This window comes from Myxine glutinosa, unplaced genomic scaffold (assembly GCF_964187855.1).
Source record: "Myxine glutinosa unplaced genomic scaffold, kmMyxGlut1.1 SCAFFOLD_1818, whole genome shotgun sequence".
NCBI classification, from domain to species: domain Eukaryota; kingdom Metazoa; phylum Chordata; class Myxini; order Myxiniformes; family Myxinidae; genus Myxine; species Myxine glutinosa.
Genome location: NW_027617913.1, coordinates 19,800 through 28,793, shown reverse-complemented (window position 1 = coordinate 28,793; position 8,994 = coordinate 19,800). Strand labels below are relative to the sequence as shown.

At 31.2% G+C, this 8,994-nt stretch overlaps 1 long non-coding RNA gene across 1 annotated transcript; it reads right to left on the bottom strand.

Annotated features, from left to right (window-relative positions):
- Window positions 1-802: 802 nt before the first annotated feature.
- On the bottom strand, window positions 803-7,337 carry LOC137423838 (uncharacterized). Its single transcript, XR_010983794.2, has 2 exons — window positions 7,240-7,337; window positions 803-955 (listed from the first exon to the last, which is right to left on the bottom strand). It is a non-coding gene; the product is annotated as an uncharacterized LOC137423838 (long non-coding RNA).
- Between the last annotated feature and the right edge of the window lie 1,657 nt (window positions 7,338-8,994).

The following is an 8,994-nucleotide window of genomic DNA, read 5'->3' as shown; positions in this document are numbered from 1 at the left end:
ATCATGCCCATTGGACGACTAACCACAGCCCAGGCCGCACATCATGCCCATTGGACGACTAACCACAGGCCAGGCCGCACATCATGCCCATTGGACGACTAACCACAGGCCAGGCCACACCATGCCCATTGGACGACTAACCACAGGCTCGGCCGCACATCATGCCCATTGGACGACTAACCACAGGCCAGGCCACACCATGCCCATTGGACGACTAACCACAGGCTCGGCCGCACATCATGCCCATTGGACGACTAACCACAGGCCAGGCCGCACATCATGCCCATTGGACGACTAACCACAGGCCAGACCGCACATCATGCCCATTGGACGGCTAACCACAGGCCAGGCCGCACATCATGCCCATTGGACGACTAACCGCAGGCCAGGCCACACATCATGCTCATTGGACGACTAACCACAGGCCAGGCCGCACATCATGCCCATTGGACGACTAACCGCAGGCCAGGCCACACATCATGCCCATTGGACGACTAACCACAGGCCAGACCGCACATCATGCCCATTGGACGGCTAACCACAGGCCAGGCCGCACATCATGCCCATTGGACGACTAACCGCAGGCCAGGCCACACATCATGCCCATTGGACGACTAACCACAGGCCAGACCGCACATCATGCCCATTGGACGGCTAACCACAGGCCAGGCCGCACATCATGCCCATTGGACGACTAACCGCAGGCCAGGCCACACATCATGCTCATTGGACGACTAACCACAGGCTCGGCCGTTTGACCCATGAGAAATTCCCTTTAACAAAAGTGTCATTTGTCGAGAGACAATTTCACGGGTCGTTTCATTTGAACCAATCTGTGAACATGAAAAGTTCCTTTAGTTTTGTTTTTCTCACCAGAGGACAGGCCATTGTATGCCAGTGTCACCTCAGCGATTCCATTCGCTGAACGATGTGACCGACTCTGCCATCAGTGACCCTGAGAAACACCAAAGAGGAAGGGACCACTTGAGACTCCAATGGCAAATGTTATGATAAAAACAACTTTACCATCTTGTTATTTGTAGTTTTTCCACATTAAGATAAACATCTTCAGTGTAAATTGTCGTGTTTTCCAACCACCAGATCGATGATTTTATTTGAAATTTCCGTATTACTTGGTGCAGGTTTTCGAAATTTTCAAGTTTAAAAAAAAAATATATAAAGATTATTTTATTTGAAATTTCCGAATTACTTGGTGCAGGTTTTAGACATTTTCAAGTTGTTTATTTATTTATTTATATAAAGATTATTTTATTTGAAATTTCCGAATTACTTGGTGCAGGTTTTAGACATTTTCAAGTTGTTTATTTATTTATTTATATAAAGGTTATTTTATTTGAAATTTCCGAATTACTTGGTGCAGGTTTTGAACATTTTCAAGTTGTTTATTTATTTATTTATATAAAGATTATTTTATTTGAAATTTCCGAATTACTTGGTGCAGGTTTTAGACATTTTCAAGTTGTTTATTTATTTATTTATATAAAGATTATTTTATTTGAAATTTCCGAATTACTTGGTGCAGGTTTTCGACATTTTCAAGTTGTTTATTTATTTATTTATTTATATAAAGATTATTTTATTTGAAATTTCCGAATTACTTGGTGCAGGTTTTCGATATTTTCAAGTTGTTTATTTATTTATTTATTTATATAAAGATTATTTTATTTGAAATTTCCGTATTACTTGGTGCAGGTTTTCGACATTTTCAAGTTGTTAATTTATTTATATAAAGATTATTTTATTTGAAATTTCCGAATTACTTGGTGCAGGTTTTCGACATTTTCAAGTTGTTAATTTATTTATATAAAGATTATTTTATTTGAAATTTCCGAATTACTTGGTGCAGGTTTTCGACATTTTCAAGTTGTTTATTTATTTATTTATTTATCTAAAGATTATTTTATTTGAAATTTCCGAATTACTTGGTGCAGGTTTTCGACATTTTCAAGTTGTTTATTTATTTATTTATTTATCTAAAGATTATTTTATTTGAAATTTCTGAATTACTTGGTGCAGGTTTTAGACATTTTCAAGTTGTTTATTTATTTATTTATATAAAGATTATTTTATTTGAAATTTCCGAATTACTTGGTGCAGGTTTTCGACATTTTCAAGTTGTTAATTTATTTATATAAAGATGATTTTATTTGAAATTTCCAAATTGGTGCAGATTTTAGACATTTTCAAGTTGTTTATTTATTTATATAAAGATTATTTTATTTGAAATTTCCGAATTACTTGGTGCAGGTTTTGAACATTTTCAAGTTGTTTATTTATTTATTTATCTAAAGATTATTTTATTTGAAATTTCCGAATTACTTGGTGCAGGTTTTCAACATTTTCAAGTTGTTTATTTATTTATTTATATAAAGATTATTTTATTTGAAATTTCCGATTTACTTGGTGCAGGTTTTCGACATTTTCAAGTTGTTTATTTATTTATTTATTTATATAAAGATTATTTTATTTGAAATTTCCGAATTACTTGGTGCAGGTTTTAGACATTTTCAAGTTGTTTATTTATTTATTTATATAAAGATTATTTTATTTGAAATTTCCGAATTACTTGGTGCAGGTTTTCGACATTTTCAAGTTGTTTATTTATTTATTTATTTATATAAAGATTATTTTATTTGAAATTTCCGAATTACTTGGTGCAGGTTTTCGATATTTTCAAGTTGTTTATTTATTTATTTATTTATATAAAGATTATTTTATTTGAAATTTCCGAATTACTTTGTGCAGGTTTTAGACATTTTCAAGTTGTTTATTTATTTATTTATGTAAAGATTATTTTATTTGAAATTTCCGAATTACTTGGTGCAGGTTTTAGACATTTTCAAGTTGTTTATTTATTTATATAAAGATTATTTTATTTGAAATTTCCGAATTACTTGGTGCAGGTTTTAGACATTTTCAAGTTGTTTATTTATTTATTTATATAAAGATTATTTTATTTGAAATTTCCGAATTACTTGGTGCAGGTTTTCGACATTTTCAAGTTGTTTATTTATTTATTTATATAAAGATTATTTTATTTGAAATTTCCGAATTACTTGGTGCAGGTTTTAGACATTTTCAAGTTGTTTATTTATTTATTTATATAAAGATTATTTTATTTGAAATTTCCGAATTACTTGGTGCAGGTTTTAGACATTTTCAAGTTGTTTATTTATTTATTTATTTATATAAAGATTATTTTATTTGAAATTTCCGAATTACTTGGTGCAGGTTTTCGATATTTTCAAGTTGTTTATTTATTTATTTATTTATATAAAGATTATTTTATTTGAAATTTCCGAATTACTTGGTGCAGGTTTTCGATATTTTCAAGTTGTTTATTTATTTATTTATATAAAGATTATTTTATTTGAAATTTCCGAATTACTTGGTGCAGGTTTTAGACATTTTCAAGTTGTTTATTTATTTATTTATATAAAGATTATTTTATTTGAAATTTCCGAATTACTTGGTGCAGGTTTTAGACATTTTCAAGTTGTTTATTTATTTATTTATGTAAAGATTATTTTATTTGAAATTTCCGAATTACTTGGTGCAGGTTTTAGACATTTTCAAGTTGTTTATTTATTTATTTATGTAAAGATTATTTTATTTGAAATTTCCGAATTACTTGGTGCAGGTTTTAGACATTTTCAAGTTGTTTATTTATTTATATAAAGATTATTTTATTTGAAATTTCCGAATTACTTGGTGCAGGTTTTAGACATTTTCAAGTTGTTTATTTATTTATTTATATAAAGATTATTTTATTTGAAATTTCCGAATTACTTGGTGCAGGTTTTAGACATTTTCAAGTTGTTTATTTATTTATTTATATAAAGATTATTTTATTTGAAATTTCCGAATTACTTGGTGCAGGTTTTAGACATTTTCAAGTTGTTTATTTATTTATTTATATAAAGATTATTTTATTTGAAATTTCCGAATTACTTGGTGCAGGTTTTAGACATTTTCAAGTTGTTTATTTATTTATTTATTTATATAAAGATTATTTTATTTGAAATTTCCGAATTACTTGGTGCAGGTTTTAGACATTTTCAAGTTGTTTATTTATTTATTTATGTAAAGATTATTTTATTTGAAATTTCCGAATTACTTGGTGCAGGTTTTAGACATTTTCAAGTTGTTTATTTATTTATTTATTTATATAAAGATTATTTTATTTGAAATTTCCGAATTACTTGGTGCAGGTTTTAGACATTTTCAAGTTGTTTATTTATTTATTTATATAAAGATTATTTTATTTGAAATTTCCGAATTACTTGGTGCAGGTTTTAGACATTTTCAAGTTGTTTATTTATTTATTTATATAAAGGTTATTTTATTTGAAATTTCCGAATTACTTGGTGCAGGTTTTGAACATTTTCAAGTTGTTTATTTATTTATTTATATAAAGATTATTTTATTTGAAATTTCCGAATTACTTGGTGCAGGTTTTCAACATTTTCAAGTTGTTTATTTATTTATTTATATAAAGATTATTTTATTTGAAATTTCCGAATTACTTGGTGCAGGTTTTCGACATTTTCAAGTTGTTTATTTATTTATTTATTTATATAAAGATTATTTTATTTGAAATTTCCGAATTACTTGGTGCAGGTTTTCGATATTTTCAAGTTGTTTATTTATTTATTTATTTATATAAAGATTATTTTATTTGAAATTTCCGTATTACTTGGTGCAGGTTTTCGACATTTTCAAGTTGTTAATTTATTTATATAAAGATTATTTTATTTGAAATTTCCGAATTACTTGGTGCAGGTTTTCGACATTTTCAAGTTGTTAATTTATTTATATAAAGATTATTTTATTTGAAATTTCCGAATTACTTGGTGCAGGTTTTCGACATTTTCAAGTTGTTTATTTATTTATTTATTTATCTAAAGATTATTTTATTTGAAATTTCCGAATTACTTGGTGCAGGTTTTCGACATTTTCAAGTTGTTTATTTATTTATTTATTTATCTAAAGATTATTTTATTTGAAATTTCTGAATTACTTGGTGCAGGTTTTAGACATTTTCAAGTTGTTTATTTATTTATTTATATAAAGATTATTTTATTTGAAATTTCCGAATTACTTGGTGCAGGTTTTCGACATTTTCAAGTTGTTAATTTATTTATATAAAGATGATTTTATTTGAAATTTCCAAATTGGTGCAGATTTTAGACATTTTCAAGTTGTTTATTTATTTATATAAAGATTATTTTATTTGAAATTTCCGAATTACTTGGTGCAGGTTTTGAACATTTTCAAGTTGTTTATTTATTTATTTATCTAAAGATTATTTTATTTGAAATTTCCGAATTACTTGGTGCAGGTTTTGAACATTTTCAAGTTGTTTATTTATTTATTTATCTAAAGATTATTTTATTTGAAATTTCCGAATTACTTGGTGCAGGTTTTCAACATTTTCAAGTTGTTTATTTATTTATTTATATAAAGATTATTTTATTTGAAATTTCCGATTTACTTGGTGCAGGTTTTCGACATTTTCAAGTTGTTTATTTATTTATTTATTTATTTATATAAAGATTATTTTATTTGAAATTTCCGAATTACTTGGTGCAGGTTTTAGACATTTTCAAGTTGTTTATTTATTTATTTATATAAAGATTATTTTATTTGAAATTTCCGAATTACTTGGTGCAGGTTTTCGACATTTTCAAGTTGTTTATTTATTTATTTATTTATATAAAGATTATTTTATTTGAAATTTCCGAATTACTTGGTGCAGGTTTTCGATATTTTCAAGTTGTTTATTTATTTATTTATTTATATAAAGATTATTTTATTTGAAATTTCCGAATTACTTTGTGCAGGTTTTAGACATTTTCAAGTTGTTTATTTATTTATTTATGTAAAGATTATTTTATTTGAAATTTCCGAATTACTTGGTGCAGGTTTTAGACATTTTCAAGTTGTTTATTTATTTATATAAAGATTATTTTATTTGAAATTTCCGAATTACTTGGTGCAGGTTTTAGACATTTTCAAGTTGTTTATTTATTTATTTATATAAAGATTATTTTATTTGAAATTTCCGAATTACTTGGTGCAGGTTTTCGACATTTTCAAGTTGTTTATTTATTTATTTATATAAAGATTATTTTATTTGAAATTTCCGAATTACTTGGTGCAGGTTTTAGACATTTTCAAGTTGTTTATTTATTTATTTATATAAAGATTATTTTATTTGAAATTTCCGAATTACTTGGTGCAGGTTTTAGACATTTTCAAGTTGTTTATTTATTTATTTATTTATATAAAGATTATTTTATTTGAAATTTCCGAATTACTTGGTGCAGGTTTTCGATATTTTCAAGTTGTTTATTTATTTATTTATTTATATAAAGATTATTTTATTTGAAATTTCCGAATTACTTGGTGCAGGTTTTCGATATTTTCAAGTTGTTTATTTATTTATTTATATAAAGATTATTTTATTTGAAATTTCCGAATTACTTGGTGCAGGTTTTAGACATTTTCAAGTTGTTTATTTATTTATTTATGTAAAGATTATTTTATTTGAAATTTCCGAATTACTTGGTGCAGGTTTTCGACATTTTCAAGTTGTTTATTTATTTATTTATGTAAAGATTATTTTATTTGAAATTTCCGAATTACTTGGTGCAGGTTTTAGACATTTTCAAGTTGTTTATTTATTTATTTATTTATATAAAGATTATTTTATTTGAAATTTCCGAATTACTTGGTGCAGGTTTTAGACATTTTCAAGTTGTTTATTTATTTATTTATGTAAAGATTATTTTATTTGAAATTTCCGAATTACTTGGTGCAGGTTTTAGACATTTTCAAGTTGTTTATTTATTTATTTATGTAAAGATTATTTTATTTGAAATTTCCGAATTACTTGGTGCAGGTTTTAGACATTTTCAAGTTGTTTATTTATTTATTTATGTAAAGATTATTTTATTTGAAATTTCCGAATTACTTGGTGCAGGTTTTAGACATTTTCAAGTTGTTTATTTATTTATATAAAGACACGAACCTGCAGGTTTAAAATAAAAGGTTAAGGTTTCACTCATCCCGACTCATTCACCTTGTTCTAATTTTCATCAAACGGTTAAAATATTCTTTCAATAGACGAGAAAGTCTGAGGAAGAGGCGTTCGTCGTGTTACTCCAGGTAGGTACCTATTTGCCGCGGAGGTATCAAAGTCCTTGTAAAGATTACCTTTGGTCCTCGGATCATTCGCTCCACTCGGTTTCGCTTCTGTTGTTCCAGAGTTCGAAGGTCAAAAATCAAATGTTCCAATTATTTATCGGAGCCAGAAAAACGTTTCCAACAATTTGGGCCTGAATCGTTTGGGGGTGGGGAGAGGGAGTAGAGGGGCGGGGTCTACGCAGGTGTGGAGGAGGAGTAGAGGGGCGGGGTGTACGCAGGTGGGGCGGTGGAGTAGAGGGGAGGGGGATGAGAGGGGCGGGGTGTACGCAGGTGGGGAGGGGGAGTAGAGGGGCGGGGTGTGGGGAGGGTGAGTAGAGGAGCGGTGTACGGAGGTGGGAAGGGGAGTGTCTGGCTACCTGCCCAGGAGTGCTTGATTCATAGTTTGCCAGTGCTCGTTGTAGGTGTATTGTGGTTTTTGTTTTGCCGTCCTGATGTTTCAGTTGCAAATAGCTTCACCACCACCTGCTAACATCACAGTTCCTTGCTGCGTGTGAAGTGAATTACTTTATCCTGGTGAAATCTGCACGTGACGGTATTACAAACGAGGGCCTGAGTTGGCTTGGACATTAGAATCCATAGCCAGCTAAGTTACACACAGCCACCTACAAACAAACACCTGTGAGCTGTCTAACCTGGGTTAGAATCCATACCCAGCTACAAACAAACAAACAAACACCTGTGAGCTGTCTAACCTGGGTTAGAATCCCTACCCAGCTACAAACAAACACCTGTGAGCTGTCTAACCTGGGTTAGAATCCATACCCAGCTACAAACAAACAAACAAACACCTGTGAGCTGTCTAACCTGGGTTAGAATCCCGACCCAGCTACAAACAAACACCTGTGAGCTGTCTAACCTGGGTTAGAATCCATACCCAGCTAAGCTACAAACAAACACCTATGAACTGTCTCACCTGGGTTAGATATATACTCAACATCAAAATAAACTTATCAAATCTTTAGAAGGACATTCATTGAAATCCTCGATGCAAAAATGAAAAATATTTGAAGACAGGTAAAGTTCAGCTATCTTTACTAAACACAAGTCAATAAACAACAGGTTGCCTCAATCACAAAAAAACAAAAAGCATGAACATCACAAGGGGTGGTGCAACAAAAGTCACAGCACTGCAACACAAGGCACGCACCTGAATACAGTCAAAACAAAATGACAAAGGAATGGACACAACACTCCTAACAGTCAAGGACAGAATGACAGCAGTCCTCAATATCGTGTGTGCCCTCCCTGAGCTGTGATGCAGGCTGTACACCTCTGACGCATGCTCTGCACCAGGTGTCTGATGTGGTCCTGGGGAAGTCTGTCCCACTCCTCCTGCAAGCCTTGAATGAGCATTTGCCGATTGACAGCCATTGATCTCCTCGATGCAAGACGTCGACCAAACTCATCCCATAAATGCTCAATGGGATTGAGGTCAGGGGAATAGGGCATCCAAGGCATCATTTCAACACCCTGCTCCTGGAGGAAGTTGGTGGTCAGGCGAGCAGCATGGGGTCGAGCGTTGTCCTGCTGGAAAACTGCGATGTCAGGATGAGTCAGGAGAAATGGCAGCAGATGAGGTCTCAAAACTTCATTGACATAACGTTGACTCGTGAGATTGCCTTCGATGACGACCAGATGTGTCCTGAAACGGGTGGAAATGCCGCCCCATACCATCACACTGGGTCCTCCCCAACGATTGACCTGGCGAATACAGCATGATGCATAGCTTTCCCCACCTCTGCGCCATACCCTTTGACGCTCCTC